We start from the raw sequence: 17,541 nt of genomic DNA, 5'->3' as shown, positions 1-17,541 counted from the left end.
ATTTACATTGCAAATAATGGTTTTTTACCTGAAATTAAAATATAACTGGATGTTTTGTACTTTATCTGGCAACCCTAGGACTGAAGGAAAGTACTTAAAACTTTCAAGCAGTCAGAACACTTGGAAGGAAGGTTGTGTTACATATGCACACACACAAACACATACACATACACCCTTTCACTCTTTATGAATCCTGATTATTTTATTGAAGGCATTAGGGCAATGATTGTTAGTCATCGTCCAATAATAATTTTCCTCTTTCTGATAGTAAAAGAAAGTTCAAATTTGTTTGGAACGTAGAAATGGGGGAGGGGGAGGAAGAGGTGCACGTTTCTCCGAATCCCTTGCAGCTAGAAGTTGACCAGATGGCTATGAGTGAAAGTGATGTTTGCAACTTCAGGGTCATGTCCTTAAAGGGAAGCGCATGCTCTTCACTGACCGCAACCCAAACATGGTGAGTGGATCTGAGGCAGCCAGGCTAGGATGTAAGATAGAGGCTATACATTAGGTAGGGGAGAACAAAATATAGTACCCTCAACATCACACCAGCCTTGCCTGCTTACCCCCAGATTGCTAAGTGAGAGAACAATGATCTATCTTTGTAAACCACTGCTCCAGCCTAACTGGCATTCTAACTAGCACAGGTATCACTATTAATTCTCTGGAAGATAGGTTCAATAATTCAGACCTGAAGGGTGCTCTGTAGGAAGCCATGTTTTTATTTGCCACTGACTTTCCTCTTGCTTGTTTCAGAGTAGCAGCAGGGGCAAGGTGCTGGTCAAGGACAGGATGAAAAGTGATGTTCCACAGTGAAGGAGAAGGACCTGGGGAGCTTGTTAAAAATGCAGATCCCTTAGCTCCACCCTCCAGGAGGCAGGAATCAGAAAATCAGCATTTGAATATTCCAAGTCAGTCTGAAGTGGTCCGTCCTGGGGCCATACTTTGAGAACCCTTGGTCTGGGAGGGAAGTCCTCTACAACTCTGGACTCCTTGGGAATTCTGCAGTGAATTAACTTAGAATGCTTTTTAATCGCTACAGAAATGCTGTTGATTGTGGTGTTTAGCAATCTAGAAATAGCGCCTGGGAAATGAATACTTGGAAATATTTGATGGGACACTCCATGAGACACAGACATTTGGAAAGTTACGAAGCTTTACTCTAGATGGCCTGTAAATTCCACATACATGCGCTAATTGGGTAGCAAGACATAAACTATTTGGCATCATGATTGAAAAATAAACATTTTAAGGGACAAGAGGGCAAATTTTAAGCACTCCACTTTTCACGCTCATTTCTTTAGTTCACCATGTTGACTGAGGAGTCGGGGTAATTATAAGAGGCAATAATGCTGGATAATTACATATTTGCCTGTGTTGACTTTGGACGTGAAATCGGGGTACTCACTTCATAAGTGAACCCTCATGGATGTCCTTTTCACAGAAGGGCCTCTGGGAATGAAGTTCATATCACAACCAGGCAACAAGCCGGTATAATCATGATGGTAACCACGGGGGGCGGGGGACAATTAGGGATGAATTTCCAGCCCAAAGGGGTGAGATAGAGACTGGGGAAGGGATAAAAGTGCCAACCAGTGGATGGAGATGTAACTCATTGGCAGAGCAGTTGGTTAGCATGTCTGAGGACCTGGATTCATTCTCCAACATAAAAAATAAAAAATAAAATCCAAAAGCTCCAGCCAATTAACAACCCATCACATAAACAGCTAAATTTTTTTTTTTTTTTTTAGGAACATCTGTTTGTGCAAGAATCCTGTGCTAAGGACTTTATGGGGATGGGGACAGAGCATGGGTCAGAGAGACATTTGACACATCAGAAAGTGCTCCCATAGGCAGTGTGGTCTTGGTGCCAAATCAGGCCTTTAGGAGCTCTGAGGATGCAGAAGTTGGAGAAAGTGGGACCTTAGGAGGAGCTTTTTCAGGTAGACAGTCATCCAATGTCAGTCAACAAACAGGACCTGCCTTGGTGTTGGGGATACACAGGTAACTCAGAAAGAGTGCGTTTCTGTAAGGGGCTCCCATTCTGGTGGAGGGCAGCAGATTGTAAGCGTTATTAAGAATAAGTAAAATTGCAACAATCCCTGATTCAATGATGGTTTGACTTTTGATATCTTTACTTTCTGGTGGTGCCAAAGCGATATACATTCAGTAGAAACTTACTTCAGTTTTGCATTTTGTTCTCTTCCTGGGCCAGTGATATAGGGTACAACACCTGGTATGGGGTACAACAACCCGCCTGTGATGCTGGCAGTGGTAATGAGACAGATCCCAGTCAGTCACATGATGGTGACGAGGACACAACCATACTCTGCAGTGTGCCACGACACGGAGCCGTGGTGCTTGGTGGGTTAGGTGTATGGGATGCATGTTCAACTCAATTTCAACTAATGTGATGGATTTTATTAGGACTCAACCCTATTGTAAGTTAAGAAATACCTGTATTTGCCTGGAAATACTGGATTTGACAACCAATGATATTAATCATATAGAATTGTTGATGTGTTTTGTTAACCATTTATAATCAACCAATAAATTACATGTTTTCTGATACCAATAAGAGCTATGGAGAAACTCTGATAAGATACAGTGGGGGAAGTGAGTGCAGCTGGGTGAGGGCAGGTGGCAGCTGATGGTGGTCCATGACAGTGGTCCACTGTGGTCTCTGAAGGGTGGATGTCTGAGTCAGGTGGCAAGGAGAAAAGGTGCAGCATGCAGGGGGCTGGCAAGAGCAGACGCAAGCCCACATGCCCTGAGGTGGAGAGAGAGGGTTTGTTTGAAGGATGGAGAGTAAATAACCAGTGTGGTGGGAACTGGCGAGGGAGGGGACAATGGTGCAGAGGGGATCAGGCTTTGAGGTCAGGAGGAAGAATTTAGGATTATTAGTTTTTTTTTTCTTTAAAACTTTTATTTATTTATTTGAAGTTGTAGATGGACATAATACTTTCATTTATTTATTTATTTATTTTTATGTGTTGCTGAGGATGGAACCCGGTGCCTCCCACATGCTAGGTAAGTGCTCTACCACTGAGCTACCTCCTCAGCCCCAACTTTAGGGTAATTATAATAAGGAAGACTCTCTACCTCTAGAGAGTGTTGGGAGAGGAGTGATGTGACATAATTTGAGTGTTTAAAACAAAACGAATGGAATGAGATGGACATCATTACCCTACGTACACATATGGAGACACTAATTGCATGAATATACTTTGTGTACCACCAGAGATATGGAAAATTGTGTTCTATATGTGTGATATAAATTGTAATGCATTTTGCTGTCATGTATAAAACAAATCAGAATAAAACATTAAAAAAAACAAAAACAAAGCACCAGAAGCCACTCTGGATGCCATGAAGGGTGGATACTGGGGTGAAAGCCTGGAGGTAGAGAGCAGGGAGGAGGTATTTTGCTGGCTTCTCTGTTACACAGGACCTGTAAGGTAAACCTGGACTAGGCTCAGGGGATCGTACCAGGTGAGACCTAGAGCAAGAACGTCAAGCTCAGGAGCCCATCTGGCATGTGGGGAAACTGAGGCCACCAGTCCAACAGCTGTGGCCGGGCCTGGGGAGGGGAGACAAGGAGGGAAGATGGGCAGTGTCCTCTTAGCCTAATGTGAGTCTAGTGTGAGGGGCTGATGCTCAGAGACATCCATGGGAACGTGGTCAGTGGAGTTCACAGGGCCACTCTTGCCTGAGAACAAAGCCCTGTGGGTTGGCAGGACACAGGAGGTGCGCACTGGAATGGCATGCTAAGAAGATGCTTGAAATGGGCATCGGCCTCTGTGTGCAGTGCAGGACCAGGGCTCCCTAAGGTGCACACAGTTTCCCAGGTGGGCTCTCTCTTCACAGAGAACCAAAGTCTGGGGACACTTCCCAAGGCAGCCAGGCCAGTGAGGGTGCAAGTCGAGGTGAAACCCAGATCTTTTGGCCTCCACAGCAGGACTTTCCAGCCAGTGTAGCACAGTCTCCACCCTGGTCCACTGTATTCCCGCCTGCTGGTGTTGTCCCAACACTTCCTTCCCTTTCCACACACCCCTCCCTCCTCCTCACCATCTTCCCAGCCAACAGTCACTAGCAAAATTTTAAATGTGACTGCAGTCTTCACTTTTAAGTCCAATCCTGAAAAAAATATATAAATAAAGTGTTTGTCCTTGGGACATATCTGTTCTTCAGGGAGGGGACAGGTGTTGCCCACAGCCCCTGGGTTTCAAACAAAACCCATGAGCTCATGAATTCTCACAACACTAGGAGGGCTTTTCGTTCCAGAAGGCAGCTGAGTGGCTTATCCAATGTTTCAAGCTAACGGGTAGAAAGTATTCTGAGACCCACTTCAACGAGTCTGGTTCTTTCAGCCTCTGAGCTGCTCTGGGCCATTTGACAAGATGTTCTTCTTCCTTCTTGTTGCCTGAAACACTAGCTACAAATCTAACCCTTCTTGACTTAATCCCATCTGCGTCATGCCTAGGTGACTCATGCCTCTGTCCCTCCTGTCCCTTCAGCCTGAGTGTGGGAAATGTTTGTGGCTCCCAATGCCTTCCTACCTGCTGCATCTTCTGGCCTTCAGCTTTACTGACATGTTCAAGGACAAACCCTTGGGTTGTATCCTGTCCCTGTGAGAACAGGTCTGTAGCATTAAAAACTAACATGCAGACAAACCATTTCAGATGGAGCTGCAGCATTGAATGACAGTCATTTTATGATGCTCATGGGTTTCGTTGGGCAAGAATATGGACAAAGCACAGTGTGGAAGACTTTTCTCTGTATTTATCTGTGTTCTCCTCATCTGGAAAGACTTGAATGACTGGAGGTAACTGGGATGACTAGGAATGAAAATCATCTGTGTTGGTTAGATTTTTTTTCATTGATGAGACAAAATACCTGACAAGACCACCTTGGAGGAGGGAAAGGATTCTTTTTTTTTAATTTCTAATTTTTTAAAATATATTTTTCATTTGTTCTAATTAGTTGTACATGACAGCAGAATGTATTTTGACATATCGTACATAAATGGAGTATAACTTCTCATTCATCTTCTTGTACATGATGTAGAGTTACACAGGTCACGTAATCATACATGCACGCAGGGTCATAATGGCTGATTCATTCTACTATCGTTCCTACCCAGGAAAAGTTTAATTTGGCTTACAGCTTCAGAGGTTTAGTCTGTGGTCAGTTGATCCCATTCCTCTGGGCCTGAGGTGAAGCAGAACATGATGGTGGAAAGGTTTGGCAGAGGAATTCTGCTCTGCTCATGGCAGCCAGGAAACAGAGAGAGAAAGGGGAAGGGGTCCTGGCGGTGATGAGCGATGATGAACTTCCCTCTGTGTCTCCCAGTGACCCACCTCTAGCCATGCCCCAACTAGCTACAATTACCACCCAGTTAGTCCCTTCTAATTTGGATGAACTGATTAGGTGATAGCTCTTATAATCCGATCATCTCACCTCTGACTATTCTGCATGAACACAGGAGCTTTTGGGTGCCACTTCATATCCAAACCATAATATCACCTGAGATTTTCTTCATTCACATGTTTGGCACCCAGGCTGGGATCAGCTCAGACTGTTGAGTGGAGTGACTTACACACAGCCTCTCCATGTGGCTTGGACTTCCTCACAACATGGTCTCAGATAGCCAGACTTCTGACTTGTAGACTTAAGGCTCCCAAAAGCACCCATTTCAGGGAAAATGATGGAAGCTAATGACCTTTTGTGACCTACCCTCAGACACAGTGTCATTTCTGACATACTCTATTGTTCAAAACAGTCATCCAAGTTTAAGTAGAAGTGACACGTAGACTCTACATTTCAATAGAAGGAGTGTCCAAGAATTTGTGCACATGTTTTAAGCCTGGAATTGAATGAAAAGTTATGAAACGAAACACCCTAATAATTTTTAACTTCTCAGAAAAGTCTCCAAAGTCTGAAATTGCAGTTCCTAAACCTTTTCCACACAAACAGCTTGCCCACTTACAACAGAAATGCTCCAAAGAAAATGATTATAGTCTGTTTAAGAGCAACACATACATAACAAGTGATTTAACAACTAAACACAAATAATTAAGCACAGTACAAACAATAAAATGTCTGAAATCTCATTCTTTACAGACAACCACTATTACCTTTTTTTTTTGTTGTTGTTTTTTGTACTGGGGATTGATCTCAAGGACACTCAACAACTGAACCACATCTCTAGTCCTATTTTGTGTTGAGACTGGCTTTGAACTCATGATCCTCCTGCCTCAGCCTCCGGAGTTGCTAGGATTACAGGCATGTGCCACTGCACCAGCCACTATTTACTTTTGAAGAATATCCTTTCAGATGTTTTCCCTTGCATATACACATATAAATGTGTGAATAGTTTTACATAAAGGAGATCACAGTATTGAGTGCTTTTGAAATGTACTCTTTGATAATGGCACAGCCATTTTTCCATGTTGCAACAAACTGTTGGTTTCTTACCTATCAGCTCTTGTTCCCTTCTTCCTTCCCAGTTTTAAGCCAGGCCTGCACCTTCCCTTGAGTGGCTACTGGTTTCCAGAAGGAAATTCTACCTCCAATCTCTAGGGTAAAATAGAATCTGCCTTAGGTAAAATAGCAATCCCTTCCTGTGGCCAGTGACAGGGTTATGACAGGATGGGATATAATTCTGGCTGAAGTGATGGCAAGATTGATGGTGGGTTGGGGGAAGAAATTTCCTTGATGATAGGAGATGGTCTGGAACAGTCTCTCCTACCATGCATAGTCTCTCCTGCACGGGAAGCTAGAACCCCATCAGCTTGAGGCAGTATGGGGTTGGGGGGGGAATTTTTAGGTAATAAATTACTTTCTTTTAAACTTAAATGGATTGAACTTCATTTTCTGTCACTTATAGTCAAAAGTATTCTAACCCATACATGTCCACAAGTCAAATTCTACAGAATTGCTTTTAAAGACTGCCTCTCTTTCTTGTATGTGCACACCATCACTAACCCTGCAAAATTCCTGTTTGACATTTAGGCTAGTTTCTATTTTTTCCATAATAAACAACATAGATGGAATATCCGAACTTTGACTAATTCAAATTTCAGTCAATGCTTGTTGTGTACTACACTAGAGCTCTTGTATACCCACTACCTAGATTTCTCTAATGCTGCTATTTTTCATAGCCACACTCTACTTACTAAAAGCAACAACTTAGCATAGGTAATAATAATAAGTAATAATAATAACTAAACTAGACTTTTGGATTTAACCAGTTTTTCTATAATTTTCCTTTTCTATTTGGGGAAATAAACAAGAGTACCATTTTATATTAGACTTGGCTGTCCTCCTCCACCCCACCCTCCATTGAACCTAGGCGAACTCTACCACTGAGTCACATCCCCAATCCTTTTATTTATTTATTTATTTATTTATTTATTTTATCTTGAGACAGGGTCTCACTAAGTTGCTGAGTGTCTCACGAAGTTGCTGAGGCTGGCCTCAAAATTTTGATCCTCCTGCCTCAGCCTCCAAGCCCTTGGGATTACAGGTGTGCATCACTATAATGGGGCTGTGGACCTTGCTGGGTTTTAACAGACTTGAAGCCATTTCCTTGGAGGGATGAGCTGAACACGCTTTTGCTGGAAAGAAAACATTCAGAGCTAACATTCTGTGAGTGTTGATGATACACCATCCATCCTCACAACCCTGTGGAGTAGGTATTCTTGACCTCATTTTACAGATGGTGAAACTGAGATTCAGAGAAGTTGAGGAGCTTGATCAAGATGACTCAGCAGCTGTCCGTTTCATGCTGAGCTGCCATTCCCAGAGGTTGTACTGCCCTGGCCCTCACCCCAGAGCCAGTCCTCCACGTGTGGCCCTGTTGGGAGAAGGGGTCCTAGAGCAGGGACCTCCTTGCCTGTGGGCATAGTTAACTCTGGCCAAAATGGAGCCCTTGCTGTCCAACTCCTTCACTCCGGGTTTCCTCCTGTTTTGGGCAAGGGCCCTCCACTCCCGCTTCTCCACCCCACCCCCACCCCTGCCTACCCACTCTGGCTCTCCAGGCAGTTGCTGCTTGTCAATCTCATCAACTGGGAGCTTGGCCACAATGCAAAGGCGCCTCCTGGTGTTTGCATTTGAATAGGGACCTGAGCCCACAGTCAAACAATGAGGCTCGTGGTGGGAGTGGGGCGCACTGGGGCTGAGCACATTCCTGTGGTTTTCTGCATGCCACCGGGAAGGCAGCTCTCTTCTGCGCCTTGTCCGAAGGCTTATTCTCCACGTGAGATAACACAGACAGCAGGCGCCCTTCTCCTGCTTATTCAGCTTACTCATCTTCTGCAAGTGCCCCTACTCCTGGGGACAGGAAAGTGACTGCCTTCCAGCCAGGCCCCCTCCAGCACCACCTGGAGTCTTCTTGCTTTCCTACCGGGGAGAACTGTCCACTGCTCAGAGCAAAGCGGGTGACCAGGACTCAGAGCTCCACATCATGGACACCCACTGCGTTGTGTCTGGCACTATCCAAAACCTCGCAGGCTTGCAGCGGGAGAGTCACGTGTCACTTTCTGTGGTGGGGAAGCAGAGGCTTTGAGTGACCCAGCTGGTAAATGCCCGAGAGAGGTCTCAACCTCAACCTGGCTGGCTCCACAGCCCGATCCTCCCACTATGCCAAATCCTGTCACAATGATTCTTCTGGAAACAGGGCCACTGCCCAAATCAGCCTCGGGTGCTGGGTGCTGGGAGCGCCCGGTGATGTCCTGGTCCAGAGGACCAGGCTGGTGACAAAGCCCCTTTCTAAAGCCTGAAGGCGGAAGAAGGCTCTCTGCCTGGCAGGCAGGAGGGCTGTGGCGAGGGCTGCATCCTGTCTGGGAGAAGTCACTTCCTCATTCAGGTGACACAGCTGAAGGACACTGATAGCGACCTGCCCCTCTATTTATCCGGGAGTTCACTGGGGCTATGGAGCAGCTTTAATCCTTTTATTGACAGTAGGAGGGTTCAGTGAAACTGCCTTGGTTCAGCCACACGTCCACTCAGGGCTCACACAGAAACCAGCGCTGGGGATCACCTGCCCATCCAGGGCCACAATCTGGGGTGACTCATCTCAAGAGTCACTGATGAGACACCCACATGTTTCTCGGAGTGACTTTGGGTGGCTCGATGGGCACCACAACTAAAGAGTCTGAGTGAGAACAGCTAACAGGTACTGAGCTCTCACCACGCACCAAGCCCTTCCCATGCATGAGCCTGTTAATCCTTGAGCTAGACAGCAGTGACTAGGCACATCATCGCCACTTGATAGATGAAGAACCCAAAGCACAGTTTAAGAATCACGTGAATGATGGGGTTCAAGACCCCAAAACAGGGCACCTTGATATACTGAATGTTTCCAGCTGAAGGAATTTGAGGAAGTAGTTGAAACAGTTCAGGTCACACTGCCATGAAGTGGCAGAGCTGGGAGCTAAACACAGGCAGTGTGACTCCAGAGTTGGTGCATGTCATCGTTATGGTGTTTGCAGATAAGCGACGTGGGAGAGATCTGGAGGGACACAGACCAAAAGGGGATGTTTATAGGTGATTTCTTTTTTCTTTTCCATTCATCTGTCCTTCCCAATTTTCTGTAATACATGTACTCAGGCAGCAAAACAAGAAGATTTATACCAGAATAAAAGGAAAAGTCCTTGGCAGGTGTATGGGACAATGAGCAGGGTCATTGGGCGTGTTCACAGAAAATCAGTTTGGAAAGACTACCGTGGCTCAGATGGACAGATGACAGAGAAAACCACTGATGGAAAATGAGGGGCCTGCCTAGCATGTGCCAAGCCCTGGGTTCAATCCCCAGTACTGGGGTTGGGGGTGGGGAGAAAGACATGCTTTTGAACTTACTTTTGTATTTCTTCAATTATTCAACTATCCATTCATTCCTTTAAAGAAGCATGGAATTCCTGTTCTGTCTAGGCATTGTGGTAGGCAGTGGGGATACATTCATCCCTAGGACACGGTCCCTAGCCTCCAGGGATTGTAGTCTGGAAGCAGGGTTGGAGAAAGTCATGTTTTCAACTAAGCACCCAGTAACTTGCTAAGGCATGGAAGAATTTGCAAGCCTGGCTCCTCCACCCAGTTGTGAACCCTGGAGGGCAGGGTCTGGTATAAATACCTGTCACATACCTCAACCGTTTATCACTCATGCACTTATGCATTACCACATGGTGGCTGAACATTTATAGGGTGTGCAGCAGCAGAAGAGCCCAAGTGGTTATGTCTCCAGGTTATGGGAGGCTAAGGAGAGGATGGTTGTAAAAGTCTCCATAGACTCTTTTCTCAAAAATTTTTTAGTTGTATGTGGACACAATATCTTCATTTTTATTTGTTTATTTTTATGTGGTGCTGAGGATCCAACCCAGGGCCTCACGCATTCGAGGCAAGCGTTCTACTACTGAGCCACCGCCCCAGTCCTTCATAGATTCTTGAGCAAAGTCTTCAGAGTTGGGAAAGTTTCCACCAGGTGAAGGTCGAGGGAACAGTAAAGGGAACAGCTTATGAAAAACAATGGCAGTCTGACGTAGCCTAGTGTGTCTGAGAGACTGCCAACAGTTCAGTAAGACAGGACTCCAGTGTAGACAAGTTACAAGGATTCAAAGGGGGGATAGGACCAGGGCATGAGAAGACATTCTATCTTTCTCTCTGTCCTCCCTTTCCTGTTTAATGAGCCCTGCGCTTCTCTTTTGGGGTAGAGTAGGCACGGACTGTGTACCATGTCCTAAGCTAAGTTCTTGGCTGCCTTTAATCCTTCCAGATGAGGAAACTGAGGCTCAGAGTAGTTAAGTATCACCCACATTGTAAGTGACAGAAGTGAGGTTTGGACTGAAGTGCATTCAAGTCCAAAAGTGTCACTCGCCCCCCCCCTCCCTTTTTATGGTGCTAGGAATTGAATTCAGGGCCTCACGGAGACTAAGCAGGCTCTCTACCACTGAACGACACCCCTATCCCCTACACGCTGTCTGCCCCAAGACTTATTCTCTTCAATTTAAAACCCATATGACCACTCAGCTCAGACACACCAGGGGGACATCCCCCTTTAATTCAAGACCCCTCTCCCCTTTAGTTCTTGAAAAATGGCTCTATCTAGAGTAGGCCAGACAGAATGATTCAACATGGACTCATGCTTTTATCTTTGCAAAGTGCTTTCCTGTACCAAGTCTCATTTGATTCCCATCATGATGCTGAGTGGTGGTCATCATCCCCCAGTTTCATGAGGAACAGGGAATCTCAGAGAGGCCCATTGTCAGATTTGAGAAGTTCAGGATTAGATACATTCAAAAGCATCGAAAAGGTAGCCTACGTGAAAACCACACATAGAAACAAAAATAAGCCCCGAGATGGTTTCTGGGCGCACAGGGGCAGCCTGGGCCTGCCTCCTCTACGCAGGAGACCCTTTGCGTGCGTGCGTCTGGAGGTTTGCAGCTGGAGTAGCCGGAGGGGCCAGTCCAAGTGGCTGAGCTAATCCCTTCCTCTGCCTTCTGCCTGCTTCCTCCGTCACCTTGGGGCCCCTCCTGCGGGGACATCTGTGGATTCTCCACGGAGTCCCTCATTTAGCTCCCGAGACCCAGCACAAGCCTGGGTGCGGAATGTTGGTGCAATTTTGACAAGATGCTCACAGAGGTTCAGTGACTAGTTTTAATTAGGCCATCTTTGTTTACGTTTGATGTTTATCAGCTAATTGGCATGGCAAGGTGTGAGTCACACAGCTTTCCCCTGGCATGGAATCAGTTTGTCAGAGAAAAAGCCAGGAGAACAAATGATCCCAATTATGAGAGAACCCACCGGGCTAATTATCGTCCCACTAAGGACAGAACCTCCCCCCTCCTGCTGCTCCTGCTGCGGCTGCATGGCTGTAAGGAGTGCCCTGGGATCCCCACTCCTCTCCCCAGCCCCGGAAACCCGGAAACCTGGAATCTGGGCCCCCAGCTGACTGCCCCAAGACTTATTCTCTTGAATTTAAAACCCATATGACCACTCAGCTCACACACACCAGGGTGACATCTCCCCTTAATTCAAGACCCCTCTCCCCTTTAGTTCTTGAAAAATGGCCTATTTAGAGTACTTTTCTTATGTGCCAGGCCCTGTTAGAACCACTTTATAATTATTTTCCCCAGTAACACAGTCAGGGCCAGTTATTATCTCTATTTTACAGATGGAGAAACGGAGTGGTGCAGAGCTTAAATAACTTGTTCAAGGTCAAGCAGAACTGGACTTGAATGCCTACGATCTAGTACTACAGCTCCTGCTCTGGACCCCCAGATGCTTCTTGGAGATTCAGAGAGCCTCCCATCCCCCAAGACCAATCGGGATTCTTCAGGCAAATTTCTGGGCCACTCTCCCTCTCACTACACAGGTCCAGCTGCCTTCTAGAACAGGGCTGTCCAGAACTTTCTGCAATGATGGAAATGATCTACCACCCTGTACCATGCAGTAGCCACTAGCCACGTGTGACTATTGAACATATCGAATGTGGCAAGTGGGACTGAGGCCATGAACTTTTCATTTCATCTTCGTTTTCATTGGAAGAGCTAGTGGCTACCTCGTTGAACAACGTGGTTCTAGCTGGTCAGCTCTTCATCCTCTGGTCAGCCTGCGTGAGCATCTTTTCTGCAGCCTCCTGGCTTCCTGGTTGGCTTTCTTGGTACAGCGCTGGACTCTTGGACTTCTGCATCCTTCCCCTGCACGTTGTCTAAGCCCCCTCCGGGCCAAGGGGCGGGGGGCTTAGGGACTCGTGCGGAGGAATGCAGTTTGGCTGCCCTTGAGTTGAATGATGATCGTGGACCTTTGGAATGTCCACAAAGCCCCCGCACTCTCGGCCTCCCCTGTCTCTCTCCTTCGCCGGGGTAACAGATGGCCCTGGCTTTCACCAGCCGGGCCTGAGCACATTGTCACTCCCAGCTGAAAGTGAAATATTCAGTGGCATTTAAATTAAATAGACTCTAATGCTTCAGTAATATTAATTACGTTTTCATTCATCCCTGGCCTAATAAATCAATGCGTAAAGAGGGGATGCTCGGGAGGCTGGCAGCCGAGTGGGGCCACTGGGCCTTTGTGTGAGCCCGCACACAATGCCCCCATTCTTCGCGGGCCGCGCTTGCCCCTGCAAACATCTGTGCTCAGCCCCTCTTGAGGAGGAGCCAAAGTGGTAACATTTACACTCTGCTCGCCCAATTTGTCCCTGCACCAGGGCCTGCGTCAACGGGAAATGGGAAGGCCACACTGAGAACTGCATTCTGAGCTGGGGGTGGTGGTGTTTGGAGCTGGTGTGTGGGGGGGGGGCTGCAAAATTTCTGCGGCAGGGGAGGGGGTTAGGCCAAGGATGGCCATAGGATCTCTCTTCTCGCTGCAGGATTTGTTAGATCAGACTTAGCCTACAGGAGGAAGAAGGACAGCCAGGAAGGGTGAAGGAAGGGAAGGAAGGAGGGAGGAAGAAAGGAAAGGGAGGGAGGCTAGCAAGTTACCATTGAATGAGTGCTTACTATGCGCCAAGCACCTCCTGGGCTTCCTCTACAACAGTCTGTAACACGAGAGAGTAACGATTTTGGGTGCCTTTTTAGATGAGGAATTTATTTGGTGGCTCCGCAGCCCGCGTCTGACTCCCAAGTCCACGTTTCCCATCTCTAAGATCCACTTCCATCAGAAGAACATTGGGAAGAAAGGAAGGGCTCTCTGCGCTTTGGTTTAGGTCGAGGGCAAGGGGCCAGTGTTTGAGGCGTTTAGGACGCTCCCCTTGGTTTCGGATGTTCTTTGCCTTTCGGGAGGTCTGTCCCCATCTAGCATTGCCCCCACCCCTGTTCTGGGCTATACATATGTAAAAGAAGCCAATAAAACAGTCCGGAGAGCCTGCCCTCCTAAATCTTCAGGAGACAAAACCTCCCACTTGTGACGCTTCAAAGCTGCCCAGAGCTACCAGTTTACCCCCAGAAGTCCCGACTCAATGCCTCTGATTGGAAAATAAATAGCCTTGCTCATAAAAACCACAGGCCGATTGTTAGCCCGGGAATGGGAAAATGTTGTGTACACCAGTGTGAGCGAGCCCCCGAGCCTGACTCCTCCAGGGAGGCGGCCTCTCTCCAGGAGATGCCCTGGGAAGGGGGAGGCCACCGGTGGAAATGGCTCCTTGCAAAGATTTCAAAATAGCAAATGTCCAAAAAAAAATTTTGGGGGGGGGCAATACTAGGGATTTGAACCCAGGGCGTCACATACTCTAGGCAATTGTCCTACAGTAGAGTTACAGCCCCAGCTCTTTTAAATTGCTGAGGCTGGCTTCGAACTTGCCATCCTCCTGCCTTAACCTACCCAGTTGCTAGGATTTACAGATACAGGCCACTGTGCCTGGTGTGAATGCTCAATTCTAGAATAAATCGAATTGGAAGAACTAGAAATACAAGTAAGTCAAGAAAGAGAAACATCTTCTGAACCCCTCCCCCTGGAGTCAACACTTAGGGGCTCCACACCACTAATTAGCAAAAATAGGGGCATTAGATGCAAACTGCATTGCAACTTGCTTTTTTGGGGGGGAGTGGAGGATACTGGGGATTGAACTCAGGGGAACTCTACCATTGAGCCACATCCCCAGCCCTATTTTGTATTTTATTTAGAGACAGGGTCTCACTGAGTTGCGTAGTGCCTCGCTTTTGCTGAGGCTGGCTTTGAACTTGCCATCTTCCTGTCTCAGCTTCCTGAGCCACTGGGATTACAGGCATGTGCCACAGAGCTCAGCAGTAACTTGCTTTTATTCTTTCTTTAACATGGCTCAAAAATATTTCAATGGTGTTTTATGTATTTCTCCAACATAATACCTTGAAGGTGAAGTTTTGCAATTATGGTTGAAACATAGTATTTAATAGTATTTAATCAATCCCCAACTGGTGAGCATTTGGGTTGCTTCTTCCCTCTCTTCCCAAATAATGCTATGATGAATTTCTTTGTATTAAATTATACTGCACACCCATTTCCAACTGTTCTATTAGAATAAATTCTCTAAGAGAAATTGCTAAGCCAAAGTGAATACACTTGCACATTTTGAAGGAAGAAATCCTGAGTATTCTTGATGACCTTCAAAAATTACTTTGGAAAGCTGTGTTTTTCAACCCCACACCCCATTGCTACCCCATGTGAATATTCTCATCCTCCATCATCTAAGCCTGATACTTGAGGTTGGTTTGATTGTACAACCCCAGTTTGGCACCAGCTTTCTGGTGCTCTTGTTGGTAAATCATTGCTCTGCACTCGCAGTTTTAGGGACTTAACTCAGGAAACAGCTGACCTCAATAGTGCCCCACAGAAAGCAATTGAGTGCCTAGCCTGTGGTTTCTGGAGTCAACCCAGATTCAACATCAGCTCTGAATCTGGCTGTGTGCCCTAAAGGAAATCACCCAACCTCTCTGAATCTGTTTCATCACCTGCAAACTATCTACCTATTGCAGTGAAGATTAAACATAAATAAAATACTTATATACAGGGTATATATTCAGGAAACATTTGCTACTGTACTATTCTCATGTTGGTCACCAATGTGCTATGAATCAACTTTGCAGTTGTTTAGGGCTTAGGCTTTTCTTAGAGGCTTCAAGAGAAATCACCAATTGCCTCCTATTTAAACCTGCCTACATCATAGGAAAGATGATTTTATTTAATCAAATGTCGATCAAGGTCCTGCCACAAGTTTTGCACTGTGTTATGCAAAAAAACTATAGAGGAAGCAGAGACACCGGTGCTCCCATGAGTGTATTGGCTAACAGGAAAGGTGGAAATGTGCATCCGTGACTTATATCTAAAATAGCGGGTTCCCGGCTGTGTGATGTGAGGTGCAAACAGTGCCTGCATCTCAAGCCATATCTGATGGAAAGAGGACTGGAAGTGGAACTCAGGGAAGTCCAGTGGCCTGTCCAAAGTCACACAGTTGTTAAGGTAGGGAGTTGGGATCAGACTCTAGGACTATCTGATTTTAAAAATGCATTTCCCCCCTCCAGATATGAGGCCAAACTCACTCTACCAAGGTCTAATAGAACTTGCTTTGAGCCTATAGTCCTAGTGACATAGGAGCTTGAGGTAGAAGGATCCTAAGTCCAAGGTCATCCTCCACGACTTAGTGAGAACTTGTCTCAGAATAAAAGTAAAAGGACTGGAGATGTGGCTTAGTAGTAGAGTACCGCTTGCTCCTCTCCCCAGTACTGGGGAGAGAGGGGAAAGAATTTGCTTCAATAACAGATTAGTTCTCTATTTGTGTTGTCCAACATGATGGCCATTAGCTACATGTGCCTCCTTGAAATGTGGCAATTGTGAGAAACTGAGTCTTAAATTTTAGACAGTATAAGTTTAGGCAGAGGAAACTAATTTGAAGAGAAGGGATCGTGTTGAAGATACAAGTTTTCAACGTCTAGGAAAGTGCGAGAATTTTAAAAAATAAAAAGTGAAAAGAAAAGCAGACTCTAATTTGAAAGGATCTGCTAATGATAATAAAAAAGGGTTTCATGGAGGCCAAATATTTTTCCACCCTCGGAGCCACGCATACATTCGGTTGATGTGCTCTGACCATGCCATCTTTGTGGCTCTTTGTCAAATAGTCTGGGGCCAAGCCAAAGCCCACGGGGAGGGCTCCCTTTGGCAAACGCATTCTCCCTTCTTCTCTGTTTTGTATTTGGCCTTAAACCGAGTAACTGTCTCATGCTGAAACCACCACACGTATCTAATTCCCATTTTGTTCTCTGTCAGATTCAGGCAGAGAGCTGATAGAATAGCTGACACTTTCAGGTCAGAGAAAACTTCCTATCTGTACTTTTTAATGGTTGGAGCTGTGCAAAGACACACCAGGCAGCCTGGGGAGGGAGGTGAGTCTCCCATCAGGAGAAGTGTTCAAGCCCAGGCTGAACAATCACGGTATGTTGTATCAAGGTTGCAGATGTCAGAGGCGAGAGGAGACATCCTTGTAATAAATGACCCTCGATGTGATTTCTAATTCCCAAAGTCAAAGTCTTTGTAAGACAGGCACATTTTGTCCTGTAAAAATCCTTCTCCGCTCATACCTCCTAGTCAGGGTTGGACTGGGGACTTCCTGAGGTCAAGGCTGTGTCCCATTCGCCACCCCCTCCCCATGTCATTAAGCATAATGCATGGCATATGGGAGGCGTTGGATAGATGCTATTTGTTGCAATTGAGAGATCATTTAGGATTTGATGATATCACCTAAATCAAAATGTAATCTAGGAGCAGGACACAGTGGCACCTGCCTGTAATCCCAGCGGCTCAGGAGGCTGAGTCAGGAGGATGGAGGGTTCAAAGCCAACCTCAGCAATTTAGCTAGGCCCTAAGCAACTCAGTGAGACCCTGTCTCTAAATAAAAATAAAAAAGGGACTGGGGCTGTGGCTCAGTGGTAGAGTGCTTGCCTAGCATAAAGAAGGTCCTTTGGGGCTGGGGTTGTGGCTTAGCGGTAGAACGCTCATCTAGCATGTGTGAGGCCCTGGGTTCGATCCTCAGCACCACATAAAAATAAATAAATAAAATAAAGGTATTGTGTCCAACTA

At 46.1% G+C, this 17,541-nt stretch overlaps 2 long non-coding RNA genes across 2 annotated transcripts in view; both read left to right on the top strand.

Moving 5' to 3' along the window:
* Window positions 1-17,541, top strand: part of LOC110598367 (uncharacterized) — a 77,543-nt gene that overhangs the window by 48,062 nt on the left and 11,940 nt on the right. The window lies entirely within an intron of this gene.
* On the top strand, window positions 2,858-12,968 carry LOC144377065 (uncharacterized). Its single transcript, XR_013437667.1, has 2 exons — window positions 2,858-3,027; window positions 12,167-12,968. It is a non-coding gene; the product is annotated as an uncharacterized LOC144377065 (long non-coding RNA).

Source organism: Ictidomys tridecemlineatus, chromosome 4, assembly GCF_052094955.1.
Source record: "Ictidomys tridecemlineatus isolate mIctTri1 chromosome 4, mIctTri1.hap1, whole genome shotgun sequence".
Lineage (NCBI taxonomy): Eukaryota > Metazoa > Chordata > Mammalia > Rodentia > Sciuridae > Ictidomys > Ictidomys tridecemlineatus.
The sequence above is the reverse complement of the archived record's forward strand: the minus strand, read 5'-3'. Positions and strand labels throughout refer to the sequence as shown.